Genomic DNA, 8,978 nt, shown 5'->3' with positions numbered 1-8,978 from the left:
ACTGAAGAGGGAGGCTCGAGTAGCCTGCCCACATCTTGACTGTGTGCTTGACAGCAGATTTGTTTTGCTTGTCTAGACTGCCCTCTTATGCCTGTAGCCAACACTGCAATTCAGAAATAGTTGTGTCAGAACACAGAGTTTGCTAAGCTTATATGATTGCTTTTTCCTTTTATTTACAGAATACTCAGCACGTACTGTAACAAGGATGTGACTCATTAATGAAAATAAGAATTTCCAAGTCACAAAAAGTCGTATTATAATATTTACTTAATATAATATTAAGTAAAACACTGAAAGAAGTCAGGAATTTGTTAAGCAGTGTGGGACGTTTGAAGTTTTGTCTCAATAAATGGAGAGCCTAATTTGTGCAGAAAGGCAATGTCTGGATTAGACTAAGGTGAAAAAATGCTCAGGCTATTTATGTGAGTTTCGTCTGACTGCTCCTGTGAATGAGGTTTATATACTGTAGTAAAAATACTGTATTATAGAAAAATGATCAATGCTAATAAAGCTAAGGTCTGCAAAGAAATAACTTTCCTAACGCACAGGTTGTTGATATTTAAAATGCTTTTAGGTTCTGATGAATTGGAGAAGCTAATACTGAAAATAAGGTATAACTTCAACTCCACAAATGTGTGTAAGATAATGTTATTAAATATGGCACCTGGTTTTGCTCCATATACTGTACATCAGCCTGCAGTTCCTACAATTGGAAAGTCAGATACTGTACATGTACTGTATCAAACAGTTGAGACGTTGGAACACTCGATCCTGTTACTGTGTATAAGCACAGCTCTTAACCAGAAATATCAGAGATGTGACCTTGATCACTGATACCCAATTCTAGTCTAGGAGAACCAGAAAACAACTTTTTTAATTCAACCAGACTTTGGTCATTTATTTCATTTACGATGTGTTTTAAACAAGAAGTGTAAACCTTTGCTGTTACTGTATCTGTTTCCCCAAGACTGGAGTTTGACAACACTATGTTCAAGGTACAAATAAACACACAAGATGATATATTAGTATGGAGAACAATTCTCTGGTGAAGAATTCTTTTTATGAACTGTTTTTATTATTCTTCAGACTGCACAAAGCGTTCTGTACTGAAGCCACTGTAGCAGAGCAGAGGTAGACTCCAGCTTTGTCCAGGGCAGCTGGGAAATATCTTGCCAACTCTGAAATCTCTAGTAAGCCAGACTCTCTCCTGCTGGAGGACATTCCTGGTGTCCAGCTGGGCCTGTGTCAGCCTCTCTGGCCAGCACATGCCAACCAAGAGCAAGCAAAGTGCTATGGCCAGAGTTGTGCAGCTCGGCAGTGCTTTGGAGGCCACATGACTCCCTCCACTTTAGTTCAGACACAGAATGCAGCTGGATTGGACCAAACAGTGAAGGAACTGAAGCCACTTGACCAAGTGATTAAATAACATTAGAAAGGTGCTTAACAAAATACCTTGAGGACCTTGAAACAACTCTAATTACAGTAGAGGAGAAACATTTCTACTTGAGGGGAAACACATTTGCTGCTATCTTGGTCAATACTGAGAATGGGTGGAGCTGTTCAGTGTTGTTCAGTATTGACCTCATTCCAGTCTGAACTGTAGGAGATTCTGTTAGAAGAGTGGGTTCACATTGGGCTACAAGCTGACCTTGTCGCTCATACAGCCTAATGTATCATTCAGTAGGAGTAGTAGAGAGAGTCGAGTAGAGGGGTTTATTGCCAAATGTACACACACATACAGTAGGAATTCTTATTTACACTGATCTCTTGGGATGTACAGTACACATGTAACAGACAACACCACACGACGTAGATGGTGTATTGCAAACATAATATATAATAATAACAACAGGATCTATAAATACATACTGTAGTAGTAAGGGAAAAAAGAAGAATATGGTAGACCGTGCAAAAAGTGTATAGTGCCCATGTGTATTGAGTCTGAGGCATTGCAGTTAGCTGTTGAGGATGCGTACTGCAGTAGGATGGAAGTTGTTCATAAGCCTAGTGTTCCTTGCTCTAATAGTGCAGTGCCACTTGCCAGAGTGCAGGGGGGAGAACAGTTTGTGGCCGGGATGGTTGGGATCTTGAATGATGGATAGGGCTTTATTGCAACGGAAGATGGTGTGAATCTCAGCAACTGAGGTATCTTAATATTTTGACTAGCAAGTGTACAGTGAATGCTCAGCTGTTCTAATAAGCATTGGGACACCTCTTGCACCATTACATTTTGCAGACATGTATTTACAGGAGACCCCCAGGGCTGAGAAGGCCTGTTATAGGTGCAATTAAGGAAAAGTGGGGCATGGAGCAAAATGGTCTAGTTCACCTCTAAACTGGTATTCTGGGTGCTCAGTCAAAATGAAAACATTTTCAAATAATCTGTACAGAAGAGCTGCCATCCCCTGACCTCCTCCATATAATATTACTGAATGTAACCAATTCTGAGGCAACCTAAGGGATTTAAGTAACAAACAATGAAACGTAAAAAGTTTCCACTTACAGAAGCATAACACTAATCATCTAGCTGCTCAATGCCATTGCCATTTGGATTCAGTGGCTCTAAGGACAGGGTGAAACATACATACTGTAGTAATCAGGTATGACAAACCGTGATTTTACTCATACAGTAAGAAACAAATATTCACCTTTTATTTACTCAAATTGCTCGCAAAGACAACTACAAGAACTGAAAAAAGAGGTTTAGTCAACTCTGTATTTTTATAAGATACAGTAGGAAGTTCTGAAGCAGTATGGGTTTTGCTGTTCTTGCAGTCTTAATTCTTTAGATTGAAGCTTATTTGGCTTTGCCATGCTTGTACTGAGCTGCTGATACTGAAACTCCCAACTACGTGGATTTTAAAGTAATTTAGACTCAACGATGTTGTGTACCATAGAGTGCCATTTGGCAGCTAATCTATTAAGTCCTGGGTGGCTGAAACAAACGCTTTCTGCTGGACTGGAGCTGATGTTCCTGGGAGAATACAGATGAAAGCAGCCTGGGGAGCTGAAACAAGCCTGCCCAGCTGCTAGTGAAAGTCGGAAGGAGGTGCCTAGAGATTCAGCTGCAGCTTGGGCACAGCACCAGCAGATCTACCCTATAAACACAAGTGTTAACCTATGCACACTGGTTCAGAAAGTGAAGGTGAAGGTGTGCGGATTCCCCTGCTCCACACTGACTCCACAGGGCATTCACCATTGAAATCCTCTCATGACTAAAACTACACTAGCAACACTAACAGGTGAGTTACTGATTGAGCGTGTTGTTTCAGTTTGTTTCTTCCTTTCAATGATTCTGAAAGCTGTTAAATCCAGTTGAGATCAATTGTTGTTGTTTTTTTCCACGCAATGAGCTTTTTTAATGATGACAATACACAAAGCTGGAGACTTATTTTTCAAGACATAAGTCCTCTCAGCTTTCTATCCATCTATCAATTTTCTAACTGCTTCTTCCAATTCTGTTTCGTGGGGGAGCTGGAGCCTATCAAAGCAGGCAATGGACACAAGGCAGGGTACACCCTGGACGGGACGCCAGTCCACCAAAGACATGTACACAATCACACCTACACTGTAGGGCCAATTTTCCCAAAAGCCAGTTATCCTGCTGGTACTGTATGTTTTTGAACTTGTGGGAAGAAACTGGCGTACCCAGAGGAAATCCACACAAACATGGGAAGAACATAGAAAATCCACACAGATAACCCCAGAGGAATGCTATCCACTCAATCCACTTTGTCAGCTTTCTGTTCAGCTGAAATTGGATTACATTGACTATAAAAGACGCCCTATCACATTCAGATCATGTGATAAATTCTCTTAGGGGTGCAGTGTTTTGAGTGAATCGTTTTCAGGTTAGAATAGAAGCCTCTGCTCCTTAAAGAATCTCAGGTTGTTTAGTGACAAATGTATGGTTGTTCACAATCCCCTTGATTACATATAACTGGTTCTCTCTCGTTGTCTGCATCTCTGTTGACATGCCCTTGGTTAAGTATTGTGCTAAATTCATCCATCCTTTGTATCAGCTCTCCTAAATGATATTGTAGTTTCTCTTGTCCCTGTGAGCTATTACGGATGTTTTAAAACATAACCTGATCGTTCAAATGATGTAGTCTATAACCATTATCATCCATCTCTAACAGATGATTACAGTATATCTGAATGTACATCAATAGAGACACCACGTGTTCTAGTGATCTAATGAAAGTAAAAAAAATGACTTTTGCATTTTCACGAGGAAAGCCTTTTTGCTTTTATGGAGCCATTATTTTGTCAAGTGGCAGGTGATTTTGTCAAATGGAAGAATGAATGAGAAAAATTAATGTCAGAGGAACACTCACTTTCTAACCATTACATGCAGTAGGTTTAGAGAATTGGCTATGTAATTTGAAGTAGATGGTAAATTATTTTTACAATGTAATTTGTTTAGGTTTATTTCTGTATTGTATGAAACCTTGTGGAAGGACACGGGTCAAATTAAAAATAATGACTTCTATGATTATTGACCTCTTCAATCATAAATTGAACATCTTCATCAATAGGAAATAACATATAGTTTATATACTGTACATTCACCTAATGTATGTGTGGCTTTGTACAATTTTGGGTGCTTGTTTAAAGGTGTTTTATATTAAATGTTTTGCTCTCCGTGTACAATAGTGTACAGGTACATTGCTGGGAATCCTTATTGTCCCTTTATAAATTCATTTTTAATGAGGACCTTCTCCTTTCTTTAATCAAGCCCGTAGTTTCTTTTGCAGGGTTGTGGGATTGTCTCGGCCATGAATTCTCGGTCATTAAGCTGAAATTCAGCTGCTCACCCGGCCAGGAAACTGACAGCCCCCTGGTCAGTCCTCACGCATGCTTCTCGACCCCCCCCCTTTCCTCCCTGACAACAGTGTCAAGGCTGCTCTGACAATTTCCACTGGGCCTTGCAGTATGTGAGCCCAATTCATGGGCACTGATTTTTCTAGACGTGTGTAAACTGATGTAAGTGTGATGAAGATATTCCAGAGGATGTAGGTCTCACTCTAGGCAGGTAGTTCCGATAGACCTTGTTGGAAGCCGCCTGGATGTTTCTCAGAGTGGTTCAGCTTCCCCAGACTGAGGTGGTGCACAGGGAACAGACAGTTTGCACAGTGGTCTACGGAGAGGACGTGTCACATCTGTCAGCACCACTGCAGCTGCACGCCTTTCTCCTGGCCTCTCTCTCTCCCTCTCCTGGCGCCCCAATGTTTCCAGAAAATGCACTGAAAGTGACCCAATTAAAAAGAGAGAAAAAAGGGAAGGGAGGGGGTTGGGTGGGGAATAAAAATAAATCGGAAATTGAGCAAAAGAGAGAGAGAACAAAGTGACCACTTTTCAATGAGAAGGTTTTCCATCGTGAAGTGAGAGGGGAAACCACAGAAGAGGGCTCTCGTTAACTTGGGATTAACGGACAATCGATGCCAGCAGACTCCCCATTTAAAGAGAGGCCTTGCCTTGTCCAGGGGGAGGGTCATTTTAAGATCATCTGCCTCTGGGGTCAGCGCACCTGTCAAGTGGTTCCCATTCATCTGGAATATGTCATTTATCCAAGGCTGTGCCGTTTAAAGAGAGAGGGAGCAGAGAGAAGAGGCCAGAGCCGCTGGAGGAGAATTCTCCTGAATGATCGGCCACGGGAACGCTAGCGTGTCTGGAGCAGTGGGGAAGGACAGCAGGGCATGGCCCTGGGGCGTGAGTGAGTGAGAACTCGCGGGGTAGATAGCCCCCCCAGCAGTCCCGGGCAGTTTCTGTTTTGGAGGGGCAGGTGCCTGATCTACAGATTTATTGCCACCCCCCCCCCCCCCCATTAAAAGATGCATTTCTTCCGGGAAGAGTGGGAGATGGAAGGCTTGCAAACAGTGGGAATCCTATTGGTCGTCTGCAGCTCGTTAAAACTGCTGCACTTCTTGGGTTTGATTGACTTCTCAAGCAGAGGTAAGGAAAACGAAGTACTTGCTGAACTAATATAAGTATTCCCCCAGACTGGGGCACATAGAGTATGGTCCTGGCTGGCCTGGTTATTGTGATTGGATCAGATCAGGTTCTGTTAGCAAGCCAGGTTTATAGATTTCTTGTTTTACTGTATACACTGCAGGGCTCTGTCATACTGTATATTCACTGATTGAACAGTAAATATTTGACCTTGCATTTTGCCATGAGTTCAATTAAAGCAAAGATAAAGGGGATCCTTATTACTTGTGCTTTCCCACTAAAGGAAATCTGAAAGCTTTTTGTGTTTTCCCTTTGGTGTACCATAGAAATTGCAGCTGTCGTCTATGGAAACTGTTTTTTAATGCCCAAGTCAGAGCACAGATGTAGATGTGTACATAAAAAAAAGAAATACATTGCAAATGTCTTTTGTAAAAATACTGCATTTTTTAATAAAACAAACAAGGGGTCAGGTTGAAAGGGAACAACCTTGCTCTTTCCTCTAAGATGTGATTTGAAGTTTCTGTGATGTGTGGGAGAGTCTGGTCTTGAAGGAGCAGTATAAAGAGAAGGTTGTGACATTGCAATAGGGGGTTTTGTGATATAACCTCCTTGTGAAGTCAGTGCAGACAGAATAGCAGGCTGGGGTGGAAAGGCATGCAAAAGACTACTTGAAACCTGGTTCAGCAGTCCTTGGTGTGTACGACAGTGTGGGGAACAGGTGTTGAAAACAAAAGTAGAGAGTTTTGAGTGTTTCTCTGCAGCCTGCATGTGGTGTGTGTGAGCTAGAGGAGTGAACCAGGCAGATAAATATTGATTTTGTTGTGTGTTGATATTGATGTGTTGAAAAGGGGAAAGCAATGTTTAGATGCATACATTGTGAGTTTTAGTTATTTCTGAAATAACAAAATCTTCTTTTCTGCTATGGTGACTCAAATTGCAGATTTGGTGGACATTGATTATTTCCAGTTTTCAAAGAATTATTTTTCCCTGGAAAAACACTCAGTCTATTTATTTAGTCTTTATGAACTGTACCCCCGTTGAACTACGGTATTATACTGTATATCAGACTGTTGTGCGTGGAGTTTTACAAGTGCAGAAAAGTGGTTTCTTAGTGGCACATAAAGGTAAAGCTGAGTATTCACTCGACTCTACATCTTCTGTTTACAAAACAAAACGTAGCAAAAGTGCAGTTTTAGAAAAACCTTCAACCCTGTCGTTAGCTGAAAGAAAGGCTGAGCAATTTTATTCAGGGCAGAAATTAAGAGGTTAAAAAACATTAAAACCCACGGTGTTATTCTCAGATATGGCCATCTGCTCTTCGCTTTTAGTACAGTATGTCTGGGGAACTGATGTTTGCTCACAGCCCCTCCCTCATCCCCTCTTCCAGTGTACTGCACAGGACTGGCAGCTGCCAACATCTGGACTCTAGCCCCAGAAAGGAACCCTGATTTAGGTGCCAGACCTCTGTGACAAGCCAGCAGCAGAGAGGAAGCCTGTTAACAGCAGTGCTACTGTGGCAAACTGGGAGGAGAGAAAAAAATAGGAGATTCCACTATGGTGAAAAATCAGTAAATATTAGAAATCATGTCATGTCATTTGCCAAACCGCTTTATACCATGCGGTGTTGCGGGAAGCCGGAGCCTACCAGGCAAGCAACAAGCGCAAGGCAGGGTACATCCTGGATGGGGCACCAGTCCATCGCAGGGCAAGTGCAAGCCAATCCTACATGGGGACAATTTGGAGGCCACGGTAAAGGCCGAGGGGGAAAATTTGGCCCGTCCACCGGGATAACTCCCTACTCTTGTCGAGAAATGCAATATTAGTACTATACAGTATATTAGAAAAAAGTACTAAATACAGTATAGGTATTGAAGTAGTATAAGTTAGAACTGAAGTGCCCACCATGATGCATTAGTACCAGTTCACACACGTCCCTCTAAAGTAGGTGTTGTAGTACTAAATGTTCAGAAGAAGAGATAGTTGTGCTTTATTTTTAGGTAATTTGTGCAAATATTGTAACCCTTGAAGTTACAATATGTACAAAACTCACACTACTTTCCATGTAGTTTAAATTAAGATTACAAATGATGTGCACTTTACAAATTATAAAATAGTTAACTACTATTAGTGTGCACTTGCAGGGGCCAATCAGCTCCTTGTGTCAAAGTAATTTGTGAACCTGAGCCAAATTAAGTTTGCCAAAGTAAAGGGAGTGAATACAGTATTTCTGCAATTGGAATATTTTAGTTTAACTGAATGCTCTTGTTGCTTTGAACGTTTTGTTTAAATTGAACTTCTTTATTTAGTTTTTTATACAGATTTTTATTTTGGGTTCATCACAATATTAGACATTTTTGGCACTGCTTCATTAAAAACACTTTCATCCCAAATTAATGCTTCTTAGTCTGCCCAAACTACACCCAAAATTGACTTTCTCAAAATTAGTAACAGAAAATAAAAGAAACCAGAGAGTTTCAAAGAAACATAATCATTGCTAAATATAAGCTAAACATGAGCATAGTGCACCATGTGAGCAGATTTAGTTCTGATGCAACCTCAGTGTAAGGTAGGACTTAAGAACTCAAGACTTGTAACTAGAAAGTTGTTTGTTTTACTGTACATCACAGAAAATATTATGCTTTTGTACTCTTGATCATTGTACTGTATGTCACTGAAATCACTTCAGTAAAACAGTCATTTGTATACGTGGATAAAAGTTTTAAGTTGCTTTGGAGAAGATGGATAAACAGGACAGCCAATACCAAGTTAAGGAAAAACATAATTGCATATCTTAGCAAGTGATGAAAGATCTGTGGACAAGGCTTAATATCATATTTTTCCCCTGTGGAAATGCTATTTTAAAAGTATGTTTTGAATTGCATTTGCCCTAACTGATCTAACCTCAATGTGAATCTGTGACAGGAAAGCAAGGCAACAATCTAGGACAGGTGATCAATCAGCACCTGCTGTGCCACTGTCTGTTAGCCAGCCACCTGTTGAGTGTCATGGTGAAATTTGGCAGCTTG

Source organism: Atractosteus spatula, chromosome 5 (assembly GCF_055471065.1).
Source record: "Atractosteus spatula isolate fAtrSpa1 chromosome 5, fAtrSpa1.hap1, whole genome shotgun sequence".
NCBI classification, from domain to species: Eukaryota; Metazoa; Chordata; class Actinopteri; order Semionotiformes; family Lepisosteidae; genus Atractosteus; species Atractosteus spatula.
The sequence above is the reverse complement of the archived record's forward strand: the minus strand, read 5'-3'. Positions refer to the sequence as shown.